General features: G+C 29.4%; 1 protein-coding gene across 4 annotated transcripts in view; it reads right to left on the bottom strand.

Annotated features, from left to right (window-relative positions):
• The window catches only part of LOC132740720 (uncharacterized), a 41,895-nt gene extending 17,232 nt beyond the window's left edge, over window positions 1-24,663 (bottom strand). The window contains exon 1 of one of the 4 annotated variants that reach the window (XM_060728687.1): window positions 24,462-24,663. The gene's annotated coding sequence lies outside the window, so the exon portion shown is untranslated. Of the gene's footprint in view, window positions 1-3,736; window positions 3,883-13,572; window positions 13,765-23,491; window positions 23,669-24,461 lie in introns of those variants that run through there. The other 3 variants (XM_060728686.1, XM_060728684.1, XM_060728688.1) reach the window with 3 other exon arrangements.
• Between the last annotated feature and the right edge of the window lie 3,148 nt (window positions 24,664-27,811).

Here is a 27,811-nt window from a genome sequence, read left to right as displayed (position 1 = left end):
CATATATGCAACACCATGAATAACTTCACATTACGCCAGAGGTCTATTTGACAATGTAATAAAGTACAAAACCGCATTACAGCTTATATCTAGTATAGGCGTATTGATCGCTGCATTTATTACATACCTTTTTTTTGCTTATAAATGACTTGGTAGTTGATACAAGATTCAACCATCAATGAATGTTTGGTCGTACTCCTAATTTTAAATAACGCCGTAGTTAATGATTTAACTAGAGGGACGCACATTTGAGATTGTAAGTAAATTGTGCTTATTGTTTAATGTTATGAAACAACATAAATTGTTCTCTTTACACACATTTGAAATTCACTAGTACTGATTCGTTTATTTCTTGAGCAAAAAGTCATTATATACAGTAACAACTTCTTTTTTTAAAATTTAAACAAATTTAATAGGGTTGAAAAACAGTTCATTTCATGCGAACAAATGAAAAGATTTCCGACATTGTTAGAGTAATAAAATGCGAACGATTGTTATGTTTTATGAATTTCTAACGAAAAGTAGTCATACAGTACACAATTGGTTTCGGAAGTCATGTAACAAAACTGGCAAGTATTTAAGAACTAAATTTCGATTTTATCAGATAGATAATTACAATTTTCTCCATATGTAATAAAAACAAAAATGATTCATGTAACAATGTACAATTTTCCTAACACTGGCCATTACCTATAGAGAACATCCTTTTCCATGTCTTAGAATTCCCTTAAACCTTTATCCGTTATTCTTTTCTAAAGATATAAGTATAACAGTTTAGTCCGTTTTTTGTTAAACGAAGTTTCAGTCTAGATGTTCATGTATAGTATTTACAAACGAAAAGACTTAGGACGAAGAGTTAACCATTTTAAGAGAACATCAAGAAAACATAGAAGTTCTATTTAATTTATCAGTCATTGTACTAGTTCCGTGCCTTTTCCCTAAGCCTTCAACTAAATATTTGCTTGTAAATCTTTATATTTTAACACCTTTAAGCTAATTTTAAAGGATTTGGGTAACGGGATTTTATCATTTGTATTGACATTTAACTTGGATGACCTTCCAAAAATCATCACACTAAGATATCTACATAATATAAACATTCATTCTAAACCTGCTGGAACCGAAAGGGCGCCTTTGAATAGAGAAAATAGAGCCAATGCAGCAAGCACATCCGTGCAGTCTGACTGTTCTTTATAATAATGGTAGCTCAATTTGTTTTTCATATTGAAATTCCTAAAACTTTAAATGGACTACTCCAAACTCAAAGAAGGACGAATCCATCCAACAAATTCAGCAGGTAAAGGGTTAATGAAACTATTACATATAATCATGATGCAGTTGTTTGGTTGTTACAACTTGCATTTCATTGTTACCAAGATCAACTCGAGGGTATATAAATATATACCAATCATCAAGTCATTCACATGTGGATGCACATAAAAAGATAAAAAATCTAATAAAGGCTTGACTCATATTCAATTTTAAGATAAATTATTAAATCTTAAAAAGTTACGTGAAAATTTATTTATTGCGTGGGTGCTATAAAACGAGCAAGTTAACAGGATGTGTCATATTAAACACTTGCATGATTTAGATGAAAACGATCGCTGCTGTATATTATGGTATTCTGTTTATCTTAATGCGTAGCTTTGCAAGTTTTTAAGATTTTAAGCCGGAAGATTTCAGAAAATATATTGATATATTTGAAGGTATATATAGGCTTATTATGAAATAATGCAGTTTATCATGCACTTTCGTATGTAACATGTGTATAAAGTATTTTCTATATTTAGTTTAATTAATCCTTATTTATTTTAGTTTGATTGTGTTGGAAGCTATTAGCTTACTAAAACACTCTCGAATACGTTGCTGGAACCAGCCAGTACTAAGCAATGAGTGTAAAATGTCTTACTCACGGAAACAACGGTATGCTCCTGGCAGGGTTTGAACCCACACGGCCAGCAATCTATTTCATAATATAAGCTGAAAAAAGCTATATACATGTATATGTTTGTTCTTTCCGGGTCGAGTTTATTTGATTTTACAATGTACATGCAAGTAATATTTCAGTTCGTTCTATAGTTCAATAGACATGATAGATTAAGCAGGGATATCAGCTCGCCGTCTGCACGTATCATCAAACGTTCCGATGCAAATTGCCTCATCTCTTCATTTCAATAAACTCTATAAAACTCGAGATTGTATCGTTTAATCAAATTCGAGCATTCAAATGAAAGAAACAAATTATACGAAACAGTTTTGATAGCCTTCAATCTGGGTGATAGAAAATGTCAAGCGAAATTCAATTGAGGCACATCTCCTTTTATATATAAAACATAATTGAGTAATAATGGATCTATTTATTTGAAGTGTAACATAAAGGGTCGTCAACACTGCATATCAAAGTCTGAAAGACTAAGATCGAGCCAGACTTGAACATAGATTAACAGCAAGCTTAAAACTGGTCATGTCTTTATCAAATACCCTGCCTCATCAATGAAATAAATGAAAAATGCTGTAATATCGCATGAATGTTTCGGACACAAACAAATGTTATTTTTTAAATAAAAGGATGAAGAGCCTTGGAGGATCAACCTGCAAAGAGTTTTTTTTCAAAATGTAGTTTTAGCAATATATTAGATCTATGTACATTATTTAGCTATGAACGTGTTACCATAACAAGTAATCATAAGTTATAGTTAATACAATAAGAAACAGTATATCAAATTATGAAAATAGAACAGAAGTAAATGACTATAATAAAGAATCAAATAAAACCCATAGCGGTCTTGAATAATTGATGAAAAAGGCACAAAGTGGTAATAATGAATTCAAGCTCCTGCCAATTTTTATAATAATGACAACCTTTTCGAACACTTAACTTGGAAATGACCATTTCCTATACCACATAAAAGCGCTTAATTTGATGTATGAAGTAATCTGTTTCAAGATAATCAATACATTCAATCACAAATACGCATGAAATGGCTTATCACTGATCAAATAATGTAATGTATGCTACGAAAGTGTTATGTATATACGGCAAAAATCATTTTTCATAGAGAGAAATAAGTAGCTGATATCTTTGTTCAAAGCTTTGATTAGATAAATAAAATATCCTACTGAAGTACAATTGCATTTATAGCTAACAGTGTGTCTTGAGTTTTCGTTACAGATAGCGAAATATAAAAAGGAATTTTATAGGTACTGGAATATATTCAGTAAATCAACAAACACTTAAATGCTAAATATGTCCTGCATTGAATAAGAATCATTTCTATTGAAACGTTATTCATTTTGAGCAGGTTTTGATAAAATAATTTTATCTTTATCATGGCATAATTGTTTATACATAAAACATTGAATGACAAGTATAGCAAGTATATAACTATTATTTTCAGCGTAAACTAAGTAAATGGTCATGCAACGTATAACACAAATATTAATTAATATATCAAAATTTATGTCGGCACCACAGCACAACTCACGGCGCACACGTCCACAGCTTAACAGTTGATTTTACCTTCGACCAAGCTAAAAATAGCGCATGCGTTTGTATTAAAGTACATCCGTGTATGAAAACACAATACTTTGTACAAAAAACTCAATATTTCATTAAATGTTTATTAATTTGAAACTATTATATTTTCTATGTAAACATAATTTAAAAAACTGATACAACTGCTATATCGCTAATAAATGTTGAAAGTTAAACAAATTAAACTTCAACACATACGTTTATTACAATAGTTCTAAACTAGATCCTCGCATCACAAACTGTCTATAACACACATGTATATTCCATGTTAAATTAAAGTTCACCAATGCCTTAAACCGTGTTATTGATAAATTGATAAAACCATACTGAATTCCAGAATTCGATGTATTACTTAAATCTTAGTTAAAATATTCTAACGCGTTTATTTTTCTTATATGAACATTATATAAACAGACCAAACGACCTTGGTAAGTAAACAGTAATAGTATATATACCACATATGTCAATCTCTATAATAATCACGTACAAATAACGAGTAAATAAAAAAAAACAAAACTCGGTGCATGTCGTCTGCGCACGCTACTGTCGTCTGCTCTGCAAGGTGTTTAAATCCGTCTGCAATAATTGAAATATCTATATGCGTTAAATGATTAGAACTATTTGAACATCATTCTTGCTATTCACCACTCTCGTAAGGTGATTTTAGGGTCTCATAAAACAATCATACTTTACGTGAAGATATGTCACAACCTTATAATACCGTAGCAACCATTTCAGGCCAACCGCAGATCAAAGACTTTCGACAGAAGTTATGACAATGTTTTCAATTGATTCAGATGTAAATGAAGTAATAAATGCAACATAGCGATGAAATCGAATTTTTATCGAGTTCAAATGATTTAAAAATTGAACTTATCAAGTTATGTTAATGACCTGTTGATAAAGGTTTTTAAAGGTCAATGTTTAAAGCGATTCTTTGTCTCGCAATAACACTATGGTCGTGACAATTTAAAGAAGGCATGGAATTCTAATAACACACAACTGTATGTGAACAGATTGAGGTACACAACAGATTCACTCTAGAGATAATGTGAATTTTATTCTTTTATACAAAATATAGGCCTATCCTGCATCGTGTGTCAAATCAAACATACTAAACACTATACCAATATTTCATTATTTTGTAGAAAGCGAATAATATACCATTATGATAAGACTTGGTAACACGTCGACCTTAAAGTGACTTTATGCTTATTTTGTCATTGTCAAGTTCAGCTGAATTGACCAAAATTTGAAAAGATTGACCATCATGGTGATTAACAAACAGTTGCTGATGGAAATTTATAGAAATTTTCTTAGTTCATGAGAGTTTTGTTTATCGTTCATGCAAAGAAAATATAAAATTATGGCTGAATGTAAACTTATTTTGACTTTCACTATATACCTTCGACTGGCATAATATGACTTTAATTCTTATTCAGATGTTGCCTGTTCCAAAAAAAAAAGATATTAAAAGTTTCAAAAAACTGCTACACAACAGAATTGAAATATAATAGATGCTCTTTACATAAATACTAAAAAATTTTTTTATATTTTTTCTTATACGGAATATACGTAGGATCGTTGATCGCATATCAAGTCAAATCTCATTATTCGTATCTAAATAAAAAGTGTTTCATTCACACAAAACCTTTACATGAATATTGGTACCTTCTCTAATAAATTATCAATTATATATTTATACATAACTCTAACATTAATGTTGGCAAGATCGTAATATACTATAAATATACTATAAATATATTTAATTTCCTGTTCGCGCGAATTTAATATCTATACTGTAGTAAAGAACACATTAACATGCGACGAAATGGCTCTAAGGTCAAGACAAAATGACCAAATGATTTTATCATTGTCAGTCCTTACATATTATAGCTGTAAAAGCAACGTGATAACCTAGCATGTAATCATTTTATGAAAACTATTACTATATATGTTTGTCATGAAGTCAGTCCTTCAAAAACTATATCAAAAAGTGTATAGGTCTGAAATAAAATGGTTATCATTTATGTCAAATAAACAAAACAAAACAATTTCTAACACAACAACAAATACAAAGATAAAAAACATAACAAACTAACAACAACCAAGAGAAAAAAAGGAAAGAAAACTGAAAGTAGAAATAATAGTTGACTGAACGGTCTGTTTCCGTGTGTCTCTTTGGGTTAAATTATTTTCTTTGTTAAATATCATTTCTCCAGAATTGTCAAAACATATGAGACCATAAACATGAATCTCGTATTTAAATAAAAAGTATTTCATGAATTGCTGAATCCTCTGATCAATTATATGACCCTATCACATGAGGTCAGTGTACAGGGTCGTCAAGTCTTACAGATCAAATCTCTCTATCGGAACAAAGTTATAATAAGTCATGTCACTGGATTTCCGCTGGCTTACATTTTTCTTATTTTTAAGCCGAATAACAAATATTGCTCTTCAAAATCTTAACTGTAACCTCTTTATGCGTATTGTTAATTAAATATGATCAAAAGACCACCAACGATACCATTCTGATACTTTGTACGATAGTATTAGAAAATATTTTTGTTAAAATATTTAGGTCAATATTTTTAATATTGGTCTTAAATTCAAAGTTAACTTCATATTTTACACTCAAGGAGAGAATAAAGAAACATTAAACAATCGCTATGTTTTGTATATATTTGAATATCAGTATTAGGTATCGATTGCCTCTTAAGCAAGAACCAAATTAGCTTATAAGCTTTTCTTAATATATGATATATTGATTGTAATTTGAAATGTATTAACTTGTTAAATAAACACGCGTGATATGGTAACACTAAAATATAAAATATGCATTTGATTTATGTACTTGCTAGTATCTGCAGTAAGACTCTTCAATGAAAAATAAATCAAGTGTAATCTATACCCACATTATTGAAAATATTATCCTTTAAAAAAAACCTTACAATTTTGTCACATTATAACTCCGTTTAAATAACACAAAGAATAGAAAGGTCTAGTATAATTTCATTAACATTTCCATCACAAATATATGTATTAATCAATTGTTACCGTACATTCTGCAATGAATACATAACGACTATATACATCACGGATCACACTGAACATTGCATCATGACACATTGCAGATTGGTCATAGTAGACGTATATATTGATCTACTTGCAGAAGATGCATCAACATTACAGTTTACTGTAGTTTGCAACCTTCTCAATGATAACACTATAGTCTTTTTTAAAGCCGATACCAATTGCCAAGAACTGATGTCAATGAACTTCTTAAATTATATTAATTTTGATATAAAATTGTCAGCAATTTTCCCAAAACGTGTCAGTTATGAGGTTAAGGTCTTGGCAATTGTGACAATAGACCAAACAATTCAACACTTCATGTAGTGATTTTGAATGTGAAAGAAAACCCCACGATTTATTTTCTTAAAACTTTTGGCTATGTAAAGATCGCAACCTTTATAATAGACTTTTTGCATTTATTAAGACGGTACACTCTTTTAGTCCATACAATGTATTTTTTCACAGAAGATACATGTTTTATATAAAATGTTTACAATTACATTAAGAAAGGAATTGATTGAATCATTGAACTCCTTTGTAATAACATTTTGAAATACAATGTGTAAAATTTATGGTAATAAACGCGCGAAAACAGGTGCAGATTCCAGATAAACAAATTGTATTGTAATAAAGCCTAAATATTACGCATCAGGAAGTAAACGGCAGAAAAGCAAACGTCTTTAAACATGTATTAGTTACAACTCGGTCCTTCAAATTGACCGATGAAATGAAGTAAATATTTTCCATTAGTTCGTCGACACAGTGAAATACTCGTGGGAAGACTCATTTATTATCAATTATTCATTGTCTCCTTCTGACAGTCTTCTAAGATACACTTTTTGTACTTGGTATGTCATATAAAAGAAAAGCCATCAATTCATTCGAGATCTTTTCTAGATTTTCTTACCAGAGCAATTTTAACTAGTGCTATCAATTCGACAAATATTTCTTAAGAGAAACGAAAGGAGGTAGGTTTGCAAGTTATGAAACATTACTCTTCGTCAATGTTTTTTAACATAATCTCATAAGCCAAGTGTCAATGAATTTACAAATTATGTTTCTTCAATACAATACATAAGCTGTAGGAAACTTCAATCAAAACATTAAAAGCAATCATCAATTTTACTAAAAAAGCAATTTATTTCATTACATAAAATAATACTGTATATTGCAATAAAAATAGTAATGTCAATACTAGTAAAATATAAAGTACAATGAATAATAAAAACCTTGGATGATTAAATTAAAAGTATTATATATTATTAATTATGGATATTAAACACATGATTTATCTTCATGTCTGTGAATTATTATGTTATACATAAGGATAGAGAATATTTGAATATCTGAAGAAGGCTTTAAATCAACATTGTGATATACATGACAGCAAATTCAATACTTCATATGTACATGTTACATCAAAGTATGTTCCGCTTAATTTTCATTATATTCAATACATGTTAATAAATGTTTGCATACGTAATCTTTATAGAAATGATATAAAACACCAGTAATTTGATATTTAGGAATATAATGGCGAGATAAAATGCATTGAATAGATTTAATTAAGATTTGTATTATGCAAGATTTATTGAAAATGTAATAGAAATAATACAACGATTCTTGTCTCGGATTTATAAACATTCCGACACTCGTACCATATATGATTGAACCATAGGGTGTTTTAATTGAAAAAAAATATTTTCATTTGACCTGGTGCCATTGAGATTCAACACACAAATTGTAGTAGTAATTTTTGGCCTTCAACACATGAACACTTACATAAATCATACACAGTTGCATCAAACACTAAGACATATTCAAATCTACAAGATAAACATTTGATTAAAAAAGCGGGACAGTGGACAAATTCGAGGAAAAGTCAAATTCTTTAAATGTTATTGTACTGATTGACACGAGCACCGCACAGACACCTTTAAAAGGGCTCAGCTTATCAAATTCACACGCTTTTAGACAGACTGCCTATTAAATGTAACTTCTAGAACCGAATGTGTGTAAGTACCTGGTACTACGGCAATAAACTGGCAAGCACTTACTCGTACATATACAAATATGATAGCTTACAATCTATCCGCACAAATACAAATCCGTCATACCACAAAAAATATGTTAAAATTTAAGGCTACTCTTTTCAGATCAATGAATTGTCTAAGAAATAGTACAAATACATTTAATGTTTCAAGTTTATTTCAAGTTAAAGTACTTGTTATACTTCATAAATAGTGACAGTTCACTTGTTTTGTTTGCGTCCTTATGCGAGAGTCCTTATAATATATCAAACTTTTTACGCGCAAGGTTTTTAAATTGCACTGTATGGATCCAATTACGCATTTATTTCATTAGACATAGCTATAACCTTAACTGGATATCAATATAGATGAGTCAAAATATGTTACAGGGGTTCTTACAAGGTTTCGGTTGAAAGTTAAATAATTTACAAAAGTATATGTATGCTATGGTACTGTCGATTCAAGGAATCGAATCGACTAAGTAAATATTAATGTACTTAGATAATGTCATTCAAAATTACATGCGGGGGCGTCCGTGGCCGAGTGGTTAAGGTCGTTGATTTCAAACCACTTGCCCCTCACCGCTGTTGGTTCGAATCCCGACAGGGACTTTGGATTCTTTTTCATGTGAGGAAGATATCCAGCTAGCTTAAGGAACGTCGGTGGTTCTACTCAGGTGGCCGTTCGTGCCTGAAATAATGCACGGAAGGGCAAAATAGGTCTTCCTCCACCAGTAAAGCTGGAACGTCGCGATAAGACCTATACTGTGTCGATGTGACGTAAAGCCCAAAAAACAATCAAACAAACAAAATTACATGCAAATTAACAAAGTAAATATAAATTAATCATGAACGTTCTTAGCACGAAGTAAAATTTTTCAGTATCCCGGTTATCTTTTATCTGTTCAAGGTATGCAATTTCAGTAGTTTCTATATAAGAGATGATCTCTGGTCACAAGAAATTGATTAAAACAATCGATTTGCCCCAGATCTGTACTTATTCTTAAAATGACACTATGTACATTGTCAAGTTGAGCTGAATTGATTATATTTATTTTGAAAGATTGACTCTCATAATGCTGATTAACCAACATTTGATTTTGGAAAATGTTTAGGATAGAATGAAAATCTGCCTAAAATATAAAAAGACTGTCCCAGTCATTTTTTTTATAAATTGAACGTTACAGGTATACATGTATTCCGATGGATATTAACAGAAATTTCCTTGAGTAATTTATTGTTCATGCGAAGTAAATTATAAATCTTTAAGGAATTATGGCAAAATTTAAACTTAATTTTACTTTCACCTATTCATTATATACCCTTGGGTGGGCATTATATCATTTTAACCGGTACTAAGCTATCGCCTATCATTTATCTCAATTACATATTTGTAAGCCTTACCTAAGATTGTTAATATTAGATTGATGTTTAAACAATTTTTTTTTGCATAAAAGTTAAACTTTCTTTAAACCCCTTTAAACTCAAAAGGGGAATTTTCCCGTTTAAATACAACACCATAAGATTTCTTTTCAATACGTTCTTTAAATTTTTAATTTTACAAATTTAAGTTTATTTTGTCATACTTTCCCAAATACAAAAAACACTTGACAAAACCCTTGCAAAAATGATCGGGGCATTTTTTTTAAAACATTTGTTTAAAACATATCGTTAAATTTTTTCTCCTAAATGTCCCCATTTTAAATGCGATTTAAATTTTAACAAATAAAATTCAATTAAGATTATTTAAATTACTGAAAAAGAAAACAACACACCAACAATAACAACAACAACAACAACAACAACAAAAAACAAAAAAACACCTCACTATAACAGACATTGCATGGTGTGACGTGTTATTTATTATTTTTGTTATCGTTTCAATATTAATAAGCTCACTAACAAATTGTTCCCTTTTTTGGGCATCTTTAAAAAGATTTTTTTTTTTAAATTTAATTTTTAAATTTCCAGGGGGATTTAAAATTAATTTAAAAACATTTTGTAAACGGGATTTCCCAAAAATTTAAACCAAGGGCATATAGTTTTAATCTTCACTTTAAAAAGATGCAAAATTTAAAAAAATTTTAAATCAACTTTTTTATAAACAAAATTAAAAACCGATTTTACCAAAATCCACAAATTTTGGTTTTGCAACTAACAAAACCCGGTAGACTTTGGGCCTTTCAAATGGAGTCAAAAAATTTTGGGATTTTTTAAATATTTTTATCCCCAATCCAAAAGTTTTTTAGGGGTAAAAACTTAACCAAAAAAAAATATAAAAAAACATAAAATAAAATAATAATAACCAAAAAAACACTAAAAAAAAAAACTATTTTTAAAATTGCCCCCTTGGTGCCTAACATAAGCATAGCCCAAAATTAAAACAAATCAACTTTTTTAAAAAACTAAAATTTTTTTATCATCAAAAGGGTTTTTTGGGGTACCTAACCACAAAAAGTTTTTCCAAAAAAAAAATTTAAAGGCAACTAACGATAAGAATTTGGGCAACACCAAAAAAATAGGGGACTTATTGGTTTCCAAAAAAAACAAGTCCTTTGATAAGTTTTTAAACTTCAACAAAAAAAATTCCAAAATTTTTAAAAATTTTTTTTTAAAAAAATTTTCCCGAATAAACCCCCAAACCCAAAAGACTTTAAAACTTTTTAAAAAAACCAAATTTTATCAAACAAATTCAAAATTAAAATTGAAAATTATGTTGTAGGTTTTTTTAAATTCCCAACCCTTTAACATAAAAAAACTGACTTTTTTGTCATTACTGTTTTTACGGGAAAAGAAAATTTTTCATAAAAATAATTTAAAGGGGTTTTTGTTAAGAATTTAAAGAAGGTTTTTTGGGAAAAGGGATTTAAAGATGATAAAAGTTAGGAAATGTTTGCGGAGTTTCATTTTGGTAAAATTTAAAGGGAAGACCATTCAAAAATAGTTGTAAGATTAAAATTTAATAAAAATGAAATTAGTTAGATTAAAATTTACTCTTTTTTTTAAAACCTTTTACTTTTGAAAAGCCGGAAATTAACAAAATAAAATTAAAATTTAAAAATTTTAAACTTATCCAACCAAAAAGCATAACGTATTTTGGTAAAATTTAAAAACCTTTTTGGACTTCATGTTTTTATTTCCCAAAAAAGGTTTTGGAAATTGGGTTTTAAAAAAATTTTTTTCTGAAACTCGTTGTGATTAAAAAGCTTTTAATTTTTAAAAAATTTAATTCTCTTTTTAAAACCACAAAATATCCCTTATCTTTTTGATTTTATATAATAAAAACAATGATCTGACCAAGCAAGCTTGAATCCGCGATCATCCAATTGTACAGTACCTGAATATTAAAAATATGACCAATATTGACGTTTCTTTAATATTTGATGATTTTGTTACATTTTAAACAAAATTTATTGAAACAGCTTTTACATATGTTTTACCAATGCTTTTCAGACTGTACCCCTCAAACAAATTGTAGTAGAGTGCAGTCCCCATATTTTTTTTGCAGAATATATATGCAAGTCAAAGCACAAAAGCAAAGCAGAATATATTTTTGATAGAAAGAATTATTTAAATGTTAATATATCAAGTGACTATGGTAACTTACGAAATTTGAAAGATAAACAAATGAACAATAATAAATCTGATAAACTTACATGAAGAGAGTTACATGATAAATCCACTCACTCATACAACATTAAGTGCTGTTACCAAAACGCACATTGCATTATAATCATCACTCATCACATGTATTCTAGCTTTATCTTTTTTTTTATATTTAATTCATCCCTTTTAATTAATCATTCCAGTGTCGCAAATAGATAAACTGTATAGATATACTGTTTCAGAACATGTATGGTAATAATAATCAATAATTAATCAGACTAAACAACAAACATCTTCGTGAAAATTCCATGAACTACTTCAAGCGTACCACTATCACACAGTACAGATGGGTCTTGCTGTACATATCTATCGATTCACTAACAATTGATGCATCTACAATGCAGACTGCACTAAATTGTTGACATTCCCAATAACGAAAGCAGAGTTTACCCAAATGATGTATTGTTTAAACGATAAAACGCGACGTAACAAATGTTAAGTTTATTATTTCGGCAACCCCAAAACACAACTATTGCATAATCCATTACTTAATAAATCTCCTTTATATATGGAGTATAGTAACAACGATAATAAATTAGTTCTAGTGCTTAGACATGTCAAGGGTATGGCTTATTTATTGCAAATGATATCTTGAAAACTGAAGTGTTTAATTTAATATTGTGTCATAGTTATTTGAGAACCTGACTTCCCTGAGATAATTAAATAAGGAGGATATACGTTTTAACTATTTCTACATTTTGCTGACTCTCTTACAGGTTCTATTCTCATTCTGTTCTTTTACGTTAAATATACATGTAGTGTTGATTATTTTTGAATGAAATATATTTTTTATGCTTACAGGGTGAGATTCTGACCTCTTAACAAAGGTCAAAAGCAAGTCACAAGTAATGCAAATCATTTAGTGGCATTTCACATTTTTCACAGTAAGTTCATTAATAAGAATACAACGTGTGTCCAAGAATATAGTTTAGACATCATTCAGAAAACAAAGAAAGTTAGCAAATGGGCTATTTCATTTGTATATTATAGTTTAATATTAGCGACTTTTATAATCAACCATTCCTTGAGTCTCAGTGTATTCGAAAAACCATCAACATCTAAATATCATATCAAGCGAAATATTAAAACGACCACTTTCCTTTTGATAGTGATATCTAATTGCATTACGTGAACACTTTCTGTTTATATTATCTTATTTTAAAACGATATCAGTTCATTTGGACTTAATAATACAGTAACATAACTATATCATGCTATACTATACACTATAATTGCAATTGAATTATATAAAATCTCTTACATGTTATTCGTTTTTATTCCCTGTTTTCTCGTTTGTCACATCATCAATAAGAAATAAATCTTGCTGTTATATGCACGTATTTGCAGTCATTTGCTAATCCTTATCTATGCAAATTTATATTTGTTTTGTATTTATCACCCAGTTTATAAAGGTATGATTACGAGTTACTTTAACATCTACTCTTTCGTATTTAAGACAATTTTCTATAATGATATTGACCTTGGTTAAGATAAATGACTAGTTTAACAACTTGAATGATTTCATTTTGTATTCTTGTCACGTATGTAAATCTAGTGAACCAAACAATGCACATCAGTATTTGCATTAAGCCTAAAGGTACAAATTATATGAACATTTAAATTATTGACAAGAACAGCCACAAGAAGTAAATCTAATATCAAGTTATAGTGTATACATTAATAATTTAAGCTCGACTTTGTTGTTATATTTTTCTGGTCCTTTGGGATCATTGATTTTAGCACTTTTAGTGTTGAAATTTGAATACCGCTCAAACCGGTGCTAGGGGGTGTTACACTTTTTTTTTTCCTTCATGTACAGACTCAATCATACCGAGTCTGCAATTTTCATATTATTTTGTTGTGATTTATGCTTCCGAGGGATCACCCTTATTCCAGATTTTTGATGATTGCTTGTGACGAATTTGAAACACTCTCGAATTATTTTCTTTATACAAACTAGTACATGTGGCATAAGAAGACACATGGCTGTCAACTCAGTTTATTCTTTGGTTGAAAAGCAGGCATATTATGTTACCTAAATTTATAATAAAGACACACTTGTGATAAAAGATAGTGATGATCGTGGTTATTGCAGTAATAATAACCTAAACAATAGAAAATCAAAGCACAGAAGGAGCTGAATTTGTTTGGGTCTCAGAATGTCAGAAAGGTGAAGGTTGTGAGATTATAAAACAATTTGTTTTTGTATAGTGCCACCAATGCTTTCCAGCGTTTTAATTGTAGTAGATTGGCTATAAGACTAATTGCAACACTGATATTCAATCCAATCTTTATTTGACTTAAACAATTTGAAAAAAAAAATGAGTTGCCTTAACTGGGTTTTGAACTCCAGACCTCTCGCATCCTAAGCGAGCGCGCAAACCCCTCTGCCACGGTGAATTTATTTAGAAAACCATATTATTCTAAATTAGGGTTTGTAACGACGCTAACTGTTGTTTAACACTTGTGTAAATAGTCATGGCGCTTACTATAAGCATGTATATCTATAAAGAATAAAACAATATTAGAAATATTCGACCATTCGGGAATTATTTTGCTTGAAAATTAATGCGCCTGTCATGTGACCATATTTACGCAGTGATCTCCCCTGAATTTTTCGGCCTTTGTGTTACATATAAAGGGAAGTAACCGCTTCAAAAAAGCGGACTACTTTCGGCAATTGCAATTAACAGCATTAGAGTCTGAAATTTCGCTACCATTATTTGTTTGGTCTGACGACCCAAACAAATAAAAACGATACACATATAGTTGTTAGGTCTAACCTATGTACATTAACATTTCCATAAAAAAATATAGGTATTATTCAATTGTTGCCGTACATTTTGCATTGAGTAAATAACGACTATATACATCACGGATCACACTGAACATTGCATCATGACACATTGTAGATTGGTCATTGTAGACTACGTATTGATCTACTTGCAGAAGATGCATCATCATTACAGTTTACTTCTCAATGATTAAACTATAGTCTTTTTTAAAGCCGACACTAATAAACAAGAACTGATGTCAATTAACCCCTTAAATTATATTAAATTTGATATAAAATGTCGGCAATTTTCCTAAAACGTGCCATTTATGATAATTGTGAAAATAGACCAAACAGTTCACGCAGTGATCTTGGATGTGAAAGAAAACCCCCAAATAAATAGGGGCAATACATTTTATTAAAACTTACGTGATGTATATTTCGCAACCTTAATCATAGATGTTTTTTTCATTAATTAAGACGGCAGACTCATACAATGTGATTACATTGAGTAGTTCATCCAATGTATTTTGTCACAGAAGATATACCTGTTTTATATAAAATCTTTATAATTACAAAATTAAAGGAATTGATTGAATTAATTGTCCGCTTTGTATTTTTCAAAATACAATGTGCTTTATTTTATCATAATAAACGCTGGAAAACAGGTGCTTATTTTCGAAAGCAAACAGTATTGTAAAAGAACCTAAATAATACACATCTGGATGTAAAAGGCAGAAAAACAATCGTCGTTAAACATGTATTAATTACATCTCAGTCCTTCAGATTGGCGAATGAAATGAAGTATATATTTTCCATTAGTTCATCGACACAGTGAAAGTCTCGTGGGAAGTCTCATTTATTATCAATAATTCATTCCTTTCTTCTGACAGTCTTTTAAGATACACTTTTTGTACTTAGTAAGTCATATAAAAGAAAGGCAATCATTTTTTTCTAGATATTTCCTAGATTTTCTTATCAGAGCAATTTTAACCAGTGCTATAAATTTGACACCAATTTTAAAGGGAAAACAAAAGGCAGTAGGTTTACACGTTATGAAACATTACTTTACCTAAATTTATGAATGTCTTTTAAACTAAAAGTCAAGGAATTTACAATTTATGTTTTTTCAAGCTTTTACTTTTACATAAACTTAAGAAACTTGTAATCAAAATATAAAAAATAAACACCAATATTACTAAAAAGGAAATGTATTTCATTACATATAAATAAATCTATACTCGTAAATTGCAATAAAACAGTTATTTCACTACCAGTATAATTTTAACTATAATAAAAAATTTCGAATTATTCAATTAAAAGGCTTATTAGTTATGGATATTGAATACACATGATTTATTTACGTCTGTGAATTGAAACTATGATTTATAATGTTATACATAAGGATCGAGAGTATTTGATTATATATAAAAGACTTTAAATCAAAATGTGGAAAACCTTGAATCAAAATCCATACTTTATATGTACATTTTACATCAAAGTATGTTCCGCTTAATTTTCATTATATTCAATAGATGTAATAAATGTTTGCATACGTAATCTTTATAGAAATGATATAAAACACCAGTAATTTGATATTTAGGAATATAATGGCTAGATAAAATGTATTGAATAGATTTGATTAAGATTAGTATTATGCACGATTTTTCGAAAATGTAATATTGATATAAGAAAATAATGTATTTTTGCACCGTATTTATAATTATTTCGTCCCTCTTACGGTAAGAGCTAGACAGTCTAAGATTATTTTGTAGGATTTTACTGGAAACCATATTTATAAGACCTGGTGCCGTTGAGTTTCAACACACAAGTAAAAATGCAAAACACGTGCATACATAAAAACAGTGATTTATTTTAAACACAGATTTAAATCGGTAAAATTAGCACTTCAGCGAGGCAGACATCGACATTTAGGCATTGAACATGTACGACCAGACGATCAAGAAAACGCACGACACCACTATGCAACTCCGGAAAGGAAAAGCAATGTTGAAAGAACTAATAAAATTCGGTCACGGTAATCAACGTTCAAAGAGGACAGATTCTTGATGAATATAGTTAGTTTTAGCCTTCAACACATGCACACTTACACAAGTCACATGAATCAAACACTTACATACGAATTAACATCTCCAAGATGATCATTTAAATACATAAATAAGCGGGACAGTGAACAAAGAGTCAACTTTTTAAAATACACTGAACTGAATGACACGAGCACCGCACGGACACCTTTACATATTGCATGGACTGCCAAAAAGGACACCGGCTCTTTAAATATGCAAACTGTCATACAGACTGCCTAAATTACATATTATACAATCAAATTTACCCAAAATTTTCAGAAACTGAATGTGACCAGCATGAGCCAGGCCAGGCTGTACCTTCAGACTCTATATTGGTAATAAATTTTGATAAAGGATCCCATTAGATTTTAGAGGGATTGTTCAAAATGTAATGCAATAAAATTGATAGATGAAGGGTTATGCAATATCTCGTTATTAGTTGTAAATTACGTATGCGCACTAAGTCTAATTGGATCACTAAATTGAACATTAAATTACATTATTTCACAAGATGTAAATCTACGGCTTTTACAAACCATTTTCAAAGCAGGTCATTAAGACACCATTGTCATATCATGCAATTCACTAGTGTTTAGTCTTAGGATATACATTTATATATCTAAACTATATTTTCTGTAAAAACAAAATCAACACATTAAACTATATTTTCAGAAAAACAAAATCAATACATTTTCGCACTAAAGTGACCGTTTCATTTAATTTACATGTACATGAAGAAACATTTTGATGCCATTGTTGCGTTACCATGGTAATTAAAGCGCGTAATGGAAGTAAACGTTTTCGATAAATGTAAAGCTAACTTTTGAAAATAAAGACACCTTTTTAAGTTTTTTTATCAACCAAGTGTAAAAAGACAACAATAGACGAACTATTTGAGCATTTGCATTGTTGTTGCATTGCAAGTCACACATGACCAGGAGGTCATATTGCGTTAGGCTGTATTCGTAGAAAAGGTAGATGCAGAGGTAGATACCTGTCACTATGGCAATAATCTGGCAAGCACTTACTCGTACACATACAAATACGATACCAAAGAAGCTTATGGTCTATCCGCTTCATACCACAAAACTTATGTGAAAATTTGAAATCCAATTAACAAGACCACTCTTTTCAGATTGATGAATTATCAATGAAATAGTACAGAGACATTTAATGTTTCAAGTTTATTTCAAGTTAAAGTACTTGTTATACTTCATAAATAGTCACAGTTCACTTGTTCTGTTTGTGTCCTTATGCGAGAGTCTTTATAATATATCAAACCACCAGGACATTTTACGCACAAGTTTTTTAAATTGCACTGTATGGATCCTATTACGTATTTATTTCTACATAGCTTTAACATTTACTGGATATTAATAAAGATGAGTCAAATTATGTGAGAGGGGTTCTTACAAGGTTTCGGTTGAAAGTTAAATAATTTACAAAAGTATATACATTCTATGGTACTGTAAATTCAAGGAATTGAAAAAACTAAGTACATATTAATGCACTTAGATAATGACCTTCAAAATTACATACAAATTAACAAGGTAAATATACTTTAATCATGAGAGTTCTTGGCATGTATGAAAAGCTTTTAATATCCATGTTATCTATTATCTGTTAAAGGTGTGTAATTTCAGTAGTTTCTATATAAGAGATTATTTTATGTTAAAATCACAATCGATTTGCCTCAGATATGTACTAATTATTGACTAATTCTTAAAATGACATTATGCACATTATCAAGTTGAGCTGAATTGACTATACATGTATATTTTTAAAGACTGACTGTTATATTATGGTGATTGTCCAACATTTGATATTAGAAAATGCTTAGGATAAAATATAAATCTGCAAAAAATATAAAAAAAGACTGCCCTACTCTTTTTATAAATTGAACGTTACAGATATATTCCGATAAATATTAACAGACATTTCATTTCACATCGGGAGAAATTTATCGTTCATGTGAAGACAATTATAAAACTAATAAGAATTATGGCAAAATGTAAACTTATTTTGATTTTCACCTGATCACTCCCTGTATAACCTTGAATGGGCATAATATCACTTGTTTTGAACTAACGCTATCATTTATCTCAATCACACATTTGAAAGAAAACGACACACGCCTTACCTAAGATTGTTCATATTAAATTGATGTTTTAACAAGTTTTTGCATAGTAAGTTAAACATTCATTAATCTCACTTTATGTGAACTTTCCGCTTCAATACTATACACCAGTAAAATTTTCATTTCAATACGTTTTATGTCTAAATTTTGGGAAGAGATTTTCATAATTAAATTTATATTTTACGAATAATAAAACATTGTCATTCAATCGCAGTAAACGCTAAGCAATTCCACTGACAAAACCTTACATAAAATGATCGACCACTGCATTTCACACATTTGATTTATAAAGGATCGTAAAATAACTATCCTAAATGCCGCATCTTATGCAATTTCATCTACAAATATATTAAATTAAGTTATTTCTGTAAAAAACCCTCTTGTATAGTGTAACGTGTTATTTTATTTATTTTTTCTTCTTCAGCGTTTCAATATAAATAAGCTAACTTATAAATATTTGAAAATAAATTGTGATCATCCTAAGAGATTTTCAATTATTTGCAATCCATTGGGCATGAAGTTTATAAAATGTATATCACTGATATTTGATGAGGCATATAGCATTTAATCTTCACTGTGGAGGAGAATGCATTTAGTTAATTTATCAGACTGTATATAGACGAATGTATTGAACCGAAATTACCAAAATCACAAATCGTTTTGCAACTTAACCAAATCCGAGTAGCTTTCATATTGTGAGTCATAAATTTGACTTTTTATATTTTTATATAATCATCACAGATTATGCGTAACACATACAAAATATAAAGAACATAACAAACATAACTTAAAGGGAGACACAGGCAAAATTTTCATTTCTAAGTTTTGAAATTTTCATTTATTATTCTGTAAATGTCCTAAAAATGAATACACAAAACAGTCAAAGGAACAAAATTTTCTCCATATAAAGAATAAAATGGTGTTTTCCTAACTTGACCCGCGTGGGTCAGGTTAGAGCGCTAAAATTTCACAATAGTTGTCACTCTGCACTCTGGAAACGTTAAAAAACATGTCAAATCAATTACTTAGACTTGTTTCAATCATACAATATCCACAATATTTGTTATTGTAACTTCCAGGGTTTGTTCAAATCACATGACTTGTTTTTAAACTATTCGGTGATTCTGTTCGCGTCAAAATTTCGTTCAACTTATATAGATATATTTAAACTTCACATCCAAAATATATAGAATTTATACCGAAATTCATGTTGGGACTTTAAGAAATGTCATTTTAGGGTGATTTGAGTACAGAAAATCATTTTTATATTTTTGCCATTATTTTGCCTGAGTATCCTTTTAACATAACCATAATAACACTATAACAAAAACAGATATTCAAAATTGCCACCTCGTGGTGATATATAGGTGCCTGAAATAAACATAGTCCAGTTAAACTATCAACTTATTTAAACTAAAGTTTATATCATCAAAGCTTTTTGTGACCTAAGTATCCACAACAAGTATCAACAATTTGAGGCAACCAACAGATCAAAGATTTGGCAACACAAAAAATATGACTTCACTCCGACAAGTCCTTGAGTAATTCTTTTACTTCACTAAAATCTCAATTTTACTAGTTGGGAAAAATTTAGAACGAATGAAATGCAAGCAAAACACATTTGACTGTTTTCAATCAAAGTGATCAATAACGAATTCAAATTAAATGAAAATTATGTTGTATTTTGTTTCTCGTTTATTACTCGAATGCCTCTGACTATGAAAAAACTACGCATTTTTATGTCATTCACATGTTCCATTTATCAGTGAGTATTTTTCTACATATACTAATAATTAACGTTCACTTTGTCACACGTATATACGCAGAAGGTGATTTAATGAAAAATGAATTTCAAGATTGATATATAATTTTGTTAATGGCACTGTTTAGCGAGATGGTCATTTAAATGACCGTACAATATAAGGTCAGTAGACCATTGCAAGATCAGGTTGTACAGATCAAAAGTTATCTTACTACAAAAATGTAGGTAGATTAGATTATATCAATGTTTATTCTAGTTAGTTTACCTTTTTACTTTTGAAAGCCGAATAACAAATAGTATTATTTAAAATCTTTACTTTATCCTAACCACAAAGCATAACGTATGTGGTCAAATTAAACCTTTGGACGGTTCAGTGTGTTTTATTTGCACAAAAGGTTGGTATTTGGTTTAAAAATTCTTTTCTGTAACTCGATTGTGATTAAAGCTGTAAGTTTAAAAATTAATTGCTCTGTTATACACTTATATACCTTATCATTTTGATGTTACATAATGAAACAATGATCTGACCAAGCAGGCTTGAATCCGCGATCATCCAATTGAACAGTACATGAATATTAAAAATATGACTAATATTGACGTTTCTTTAATATTTGATGATTTCGTTACCTTTTAAACAAAATTTATTGAAACAGCTTTTACATATGTTTTACCAATGCTTTTCAGACTGTACCCCTCAAACAAATTGTAGTAGAGTGCAGTCCCCATAAAATCAAAGCAAGTCAAAGCACAAAAGCAAAGCAACAGAATATTTTTTTGATAGAAAGAATTCTTTAAATCTTAATATATAAAGTGACTATGGTAACTTATGAAATTTGAAAGATAAACAAATGAACAATAATAAATCTGTTAAACTTACATGAAGACTGTTACATGATAAATCCACTCATACAACATTAAGTGCTGTTACCAAAACGCACATTGCATTATAATCATCACTCATCACATGTATTCTAGCTTTATCTTTATTTTGATAAATAATTTATCCCTTTGAATTAATCATCCCAGTGTCGCCAATAGATAAAATATACTGTTTCAGAACATGTATGGTAAAAATAATCAATAATTAATCAGACTAAACAACAAACATCTTCGTGAAAATTCCATGAACTACTTCAAGCGTACCACTATCACACAGTACAGATGGGTCTTGCTGTACATATGTATCGATTCACTAACAATTGATGCATCTACAATGCAGACTGCACTAAATTGTTATCATTCCCAATAACGAAAGCAGAGTTTACCCAAATGATGTATTGTTTAAACGCATTGACATAAATTCATCTTTCTCAGAAAAGACTTACATTTTCAATTACTTCCATCAAGATATTTCCTTAAAACATACAATTTAAAACTCTATTATAATTATATGTTTTACTTATTTGTTTCTTACTATTCCATGAAAGGGAAATAATTGCTAGCCGTCTCCACATTTTTGTAATGCTGAAGCAAATAAATCATTTCCAAAACATATTTTTCCTCTTTGTCTGACATCAATATTTCTGTGTCAAAATGTATTTTCATCACGTCCTTATGTCATTTATAAATGGGCGAATGTAGAAGATAATTTCCCCAAACAGATGGGTTGTCTGAGAGACTAAATAGTTCACATGAAGTTGATAAAGAAACAGACACCAACTCTTATCATAATTATAGTTACAACTTAGTCCTTGAATAAACTGATTTATTTCTCCTGTATTATATATAAAAACTTTCACATTTAATTTTGTGCTTGTTTATTGTGTGTGACAAAACTTTTCTTGAATTTACTTTCTTTATCATCGCCAAACAAAGGTCATAGGGTTTGCTTTTTTAAACGGAATTCATTACAAGGCATTTATGGTATTTATTTTAAAAAGGTACTTATTTCAAACATTAAACTCAACAAAAGTAGCTTTTTACACAATTAATAATAGTACTCTTACTATAGATTTTGAAAACCTATACAAATATTTCACACAAAATAAGATAAATAAAGACAGCGAATGGAATGACGAACAGTTTTGGTTAAAGGGGTATTTTTGTGTACGTTTTATCAAATTCATAGCGTACTCTTGAGAGTTTTATTTAAATCATATTGAATAAAGAATTGATTCCTTGATATATAAATGAGCTCTTCAGACTATACTTCGTATTTTACAGTACCTAACATTTTCAAGGCTCGTATATTGAAAAGTTTAATCAGTTTTATTAAAAAAGATTTCTTGAGAAAAAATATAAACCTATGGAAAAATGATAAATCAATTTCAATTGAGTAAAGGAGCTATCAAGTAGATTGCTCGTGTTCGGTAAGTTAAAAAAACTGATTGATACTTAAGTAATTTAGTATTTTCTGTATGACATTGGACATAATTCCTATATATACAACTACAGTTATTAATGTAAAAAAGGTATACATACAAGTTTTCCTTGAAGTTATTTCCACAACACTGTTTTTAAAATAAACAGTGCATTTAACAGTGTCAAATCTTTAAAATCCAAAATCTGCTATGATTAATCAAATATGACATTATTTGTCCCACTAAATATCAAACAAAGCTTTTCAATTTCTATTCAACTGTTCCATTGAACCGACTCGAGAGTACGATAATATGTTAATGTTGATTAAAAAGGAAGTACCGGTTTTACTTCACGATCTTTTAAGCTACACCTGAGTCGTTTAGTACGGAAGACCGGTGGGGTCATTACAACTTTATGAATTTCCGATTTCATCTTCGTGAATTCACAATTTTAACTTTAAGGATACACGTTTTCAATATATGGAATTCATGAATTTACGATTTCAACTTCATGAATACACTTTTTAAATGATGAACCCGAGAATTCAAGAATTTGAAATAGCATCACCGGTATTTCGTAGTTTTGTATTCTTATTTGTTACACAAACGCCAGGGGACTATTTTCACAGCGATAAAAGATGCAGCTCTAAAGTGCACTGTACGGATCAAATAACTTGTTTATATTATATAGAATTTCAACTGTATATAGCTGCATTAATAGCTATTACGCAGTTATAAAAATAGCCATACTTGCGTTAATTTCTCGAATGTTTTTACACGGAGAAACAAATATATATCATCAACAATTCCATAATTGATTTATAAATGTTGTTTTAACCTAAAAGGCACATAATGCCTAAAAAATGATAAAAAAAAATTCTGTAGAAAAGATGATGCTCTGAAGTAAAAAGAACTGATTGTAAAATAATTTGTGACAAACGTACAATGGTATTGCGACTGCCATGCAAAATACTAATTCACTATAACTGAACTCCTTGCTTTAACGTAAAAGTAGCTAAAGATGGCTCAGAAGGAAATGGCGAATGAGTTACTTTAATGAAATCAGACAAAAAAAAACTATATAAGCTTACTTGTTTAGCAGAAAATTATTCCCATCACGTAAACTGACATTTACTATATTATGTTTTGCACAGTTTTTGTTGACCTTTTAATCCCTGGTTAATCCAGACGAAATTTGTAGAAATGAATGTTATTGAATGTTATGGTTTAATAAGATTTATCGCGATTATTTGTCACTCTGCAATATACCCCAAACGTTAAACATTCACTAGCCTCGCTTAAGGTAACGTGTCCGCTTTACGACTGAATTTAACCGCGTAGTATTTTATTTAAAGTAATGGAACAGCTTCTAGAAATTCAAAAACCGTCATTTTGTCTCCGAAAACACTTCGAGCATTTAATCACTGCAGTGTGTGCATTGAACGAATAACCGATCATAAATAACCTCTCCTTGATGTCACTCGTAAAGTCATTTTAACCATAAATATCCCAAACCAAAATCTTTTGAAGTCATGGTTGTATGTCTCATGAAAATTGTTGCAAGGAAAAGAAGCCATATCATCTCAGACATTGTGGTTTGTGACGTCATATTGAAAAAGAAAACCGTACACAAATTGCTTAAAATAACTGAAATTTTATTTTAGTTCTATTTTAATATCTTAAACTCATTGACATGTAAAACAGATTCAATATAATATTATCTATTTAAAATAAGCATTTTCACGTTACAATACTCGTAAAGTATCATTTAATTCTTAGAACAGCTTACATTGTATGTTTGCATTTATAATGATGTTATATAGAGAAGATAGTTTACGAACACATACATGTATATACGTATATTTTTTCTATGCTTTACATATTTCTTGTTGAATTAATGTCATATTAATGAATTGTATGTAGTTTAAAGTGACCTATAGGCGAAACGTGGCCGAATAATTTAAATTGTTATATGTATTTTACCTATATTGTAAGGCTATATCACATGCGGTATATTGAAATAAAATCTGTATAAAAGTTGCAAACAAGCTTAAACATTAGTAATGATCTTACTTTCAATACGTTCACTCATAATCGATATCGATAAAGCACGTGCGCCATGAAAATTAGATGTGTTTGTGTGGGCGTAAACCTTCTGCACATAAACTCAATGTGATCAAAGTGTGCACTGTAAATTATCTTTGTTTACTTAACATGCAATTTATGAATAATACACGCCTACATGTATATCAAATGAGAATTTTTTTTATTTGACTTATGATTGCAGATCGTTTCACATATATTTAGTAATCGTTCTTGTACTTTAATGGTCGATCGTGTTTTTGTTGTCACGCAACTTAATGTAACAAATAAAAAATAATAATCACAGTGTTACAATGGTTCGTCTAAAATATCTTTTACTCCATAAAATTTGATCAAATTCATTAAAGTTTATATTGAATGTCTAAATTTGAAAAGAAGAGAAGTAAACATTATCACCTTAACAGATTAAGGATCTTGCCAATAGCAAAGTAATAATTGTATATGTGTATTAATTAAACAGAAGAAGAACCAATAAACTAAATAAAGAACATTGGTTCTCTTGTTAAAGTGTGATATATGATATACACACTTTAGCTAGAAAGAAAAATTCAATCAATCAATTAATTAATCAATCAATCAATCAATCAATAAATAACTAACTCAATCAATCAATCAATCAATAACTCGATCAATTAATCAATTAAATATAACAAAATCCAACTCACTGATATTGCTTTGTGTTAAACTTTGTAATACAAAGTACATTAAACATATTCACGAATTATTTCTCTCTACATTTTTAAAAGATACATTAAGTCTATAAAATCAGAAGAATCAAGTATTTATAGCTGAATTATAGCATTTAACATCGTATTTTAACATCCGTAGAGGAAATTATGTAACATGATGATTCAGTATTGATTGGAAACTGGTGGCAATATTCAATTTACTTCCCTATATGAAATAATTACAAGTGTTTGTTATTATATCCGCGTCTGTCTGGTTAATAGCATAGCTTACTTGCATAAACAATTTTCTATCTATGACGCTAGGCTTGAAAAGAATGAGAATTATGAAATTGTAATGTAAATGTATTAATCTTTTTATAATTAAATTTTGTATGATAAAAATTAAACTTACAATTGATTAACACTAAGTTTATTTCAAACAAGCATAATGATCGACCAAAGTATGCTATTAGTGATTTATCTCTAAAGAATGTGTAGGGCATAAAATGCCAGTTTGAAGGGAGGTGGGCAGGATTTGAAGAATGCATAAAATGCAACCGACATTTATCTGTTTGTCAACAATGTTGTTGACAACGGTATCAACAGAGAGAAAAATGTTGATGTTAATATTTCATTACTAATTCGCCTATTTATGACTTGATGCATAGGTTATCATAACAATGAATATATTTGTTTTCATAAGATTCTTAAAGGAAATCCACTGAGGTTCAAAGCCTAAAACCATAAAATTTGAATATATTACATAAATCATTGGGTAGACTTAAAAAAAGACAGATATGAAAAATAAATAACGAAATATACTCAGAAATAAATCCAAAACGTATTTTTGTGCTATTTAGATAAAAGTGTTGTAACTCTTTTCAATTTCGGGTCATTTTTTCACAATTACAGTGTAAAATAATTATTCTGGAAACGGACTGAGAAATTTCGCACACACAATATCTATATACGCCTAAATCGAATGGAGCATTTATCCCGAAAAACTGTTTCTAGTCCCATCATGTAAAAATTGTCTCAGTGGATTCCTTTTAATTTTTTAAAGAAAAACATGTCAGTAAAAATATTTAGACATAAGCCAATTGAAAAAGCAACTGTTTCGTATTAGGACTGAATATGCATATGTCTTTTTTTACTGTTGTTACCTAAGATATAAATGCGAACTGATAGAAGCATTATTTAAAATATTAATTTTATTGCCACATTGATGAGGTCAACGCACCAAAGCAGGCTAGGCCTTACATTTAATTTCATCTCACGTCAAAGGGATCAGATTAATTTTATCACTTCTCATTTAAGTTGATCAATCATTTACATTTTGTAAGCTGAACAACAAATATTGTTATTTAAGACCTTTTCTCAACCTACCAAACAATGCATTATTGGCCTAAATGACCACCAAGGATTAGACAGTAATTAATGAAGTAGTCTATTGAAAAAGCTTTCTATTTAGAGTTAAAGCCATTTGTCTACGGTGGTGTGTTTCAGTGTTTACTTTATATGTTTTTGAAAAATAAAGATACAAAATTTATATGTTTTTTTTTTCTCATGTTTATACACTGTACATCACAATAAACTTTCAGCGTGACTTTCATACACTAAAACTTTTTATTTAAATCAAATAGAATACGTACAATGTACAACTATTATAA

This window comes from Ruditapes philippinarum, unplaced genomic scaffold (genome assembly GCF_026571515.1).
Source record: "Ruditapes philippinarum isolate M1 unplaced genomic scaffold, ASM2657151v2 ctg4305_1_1_1_1, whole genome shotgun sequence".
NCBI lineage: Eukaryota > Metazoa > Mollusca > Bivalvia > Venerida > Veneridae > Ruditapes > Ruditapes philippinarum.
Note: the sequence above shows the minus strand (reverse complement) of the source record. Positions and strands in the feature narration are given on the sequence as shown.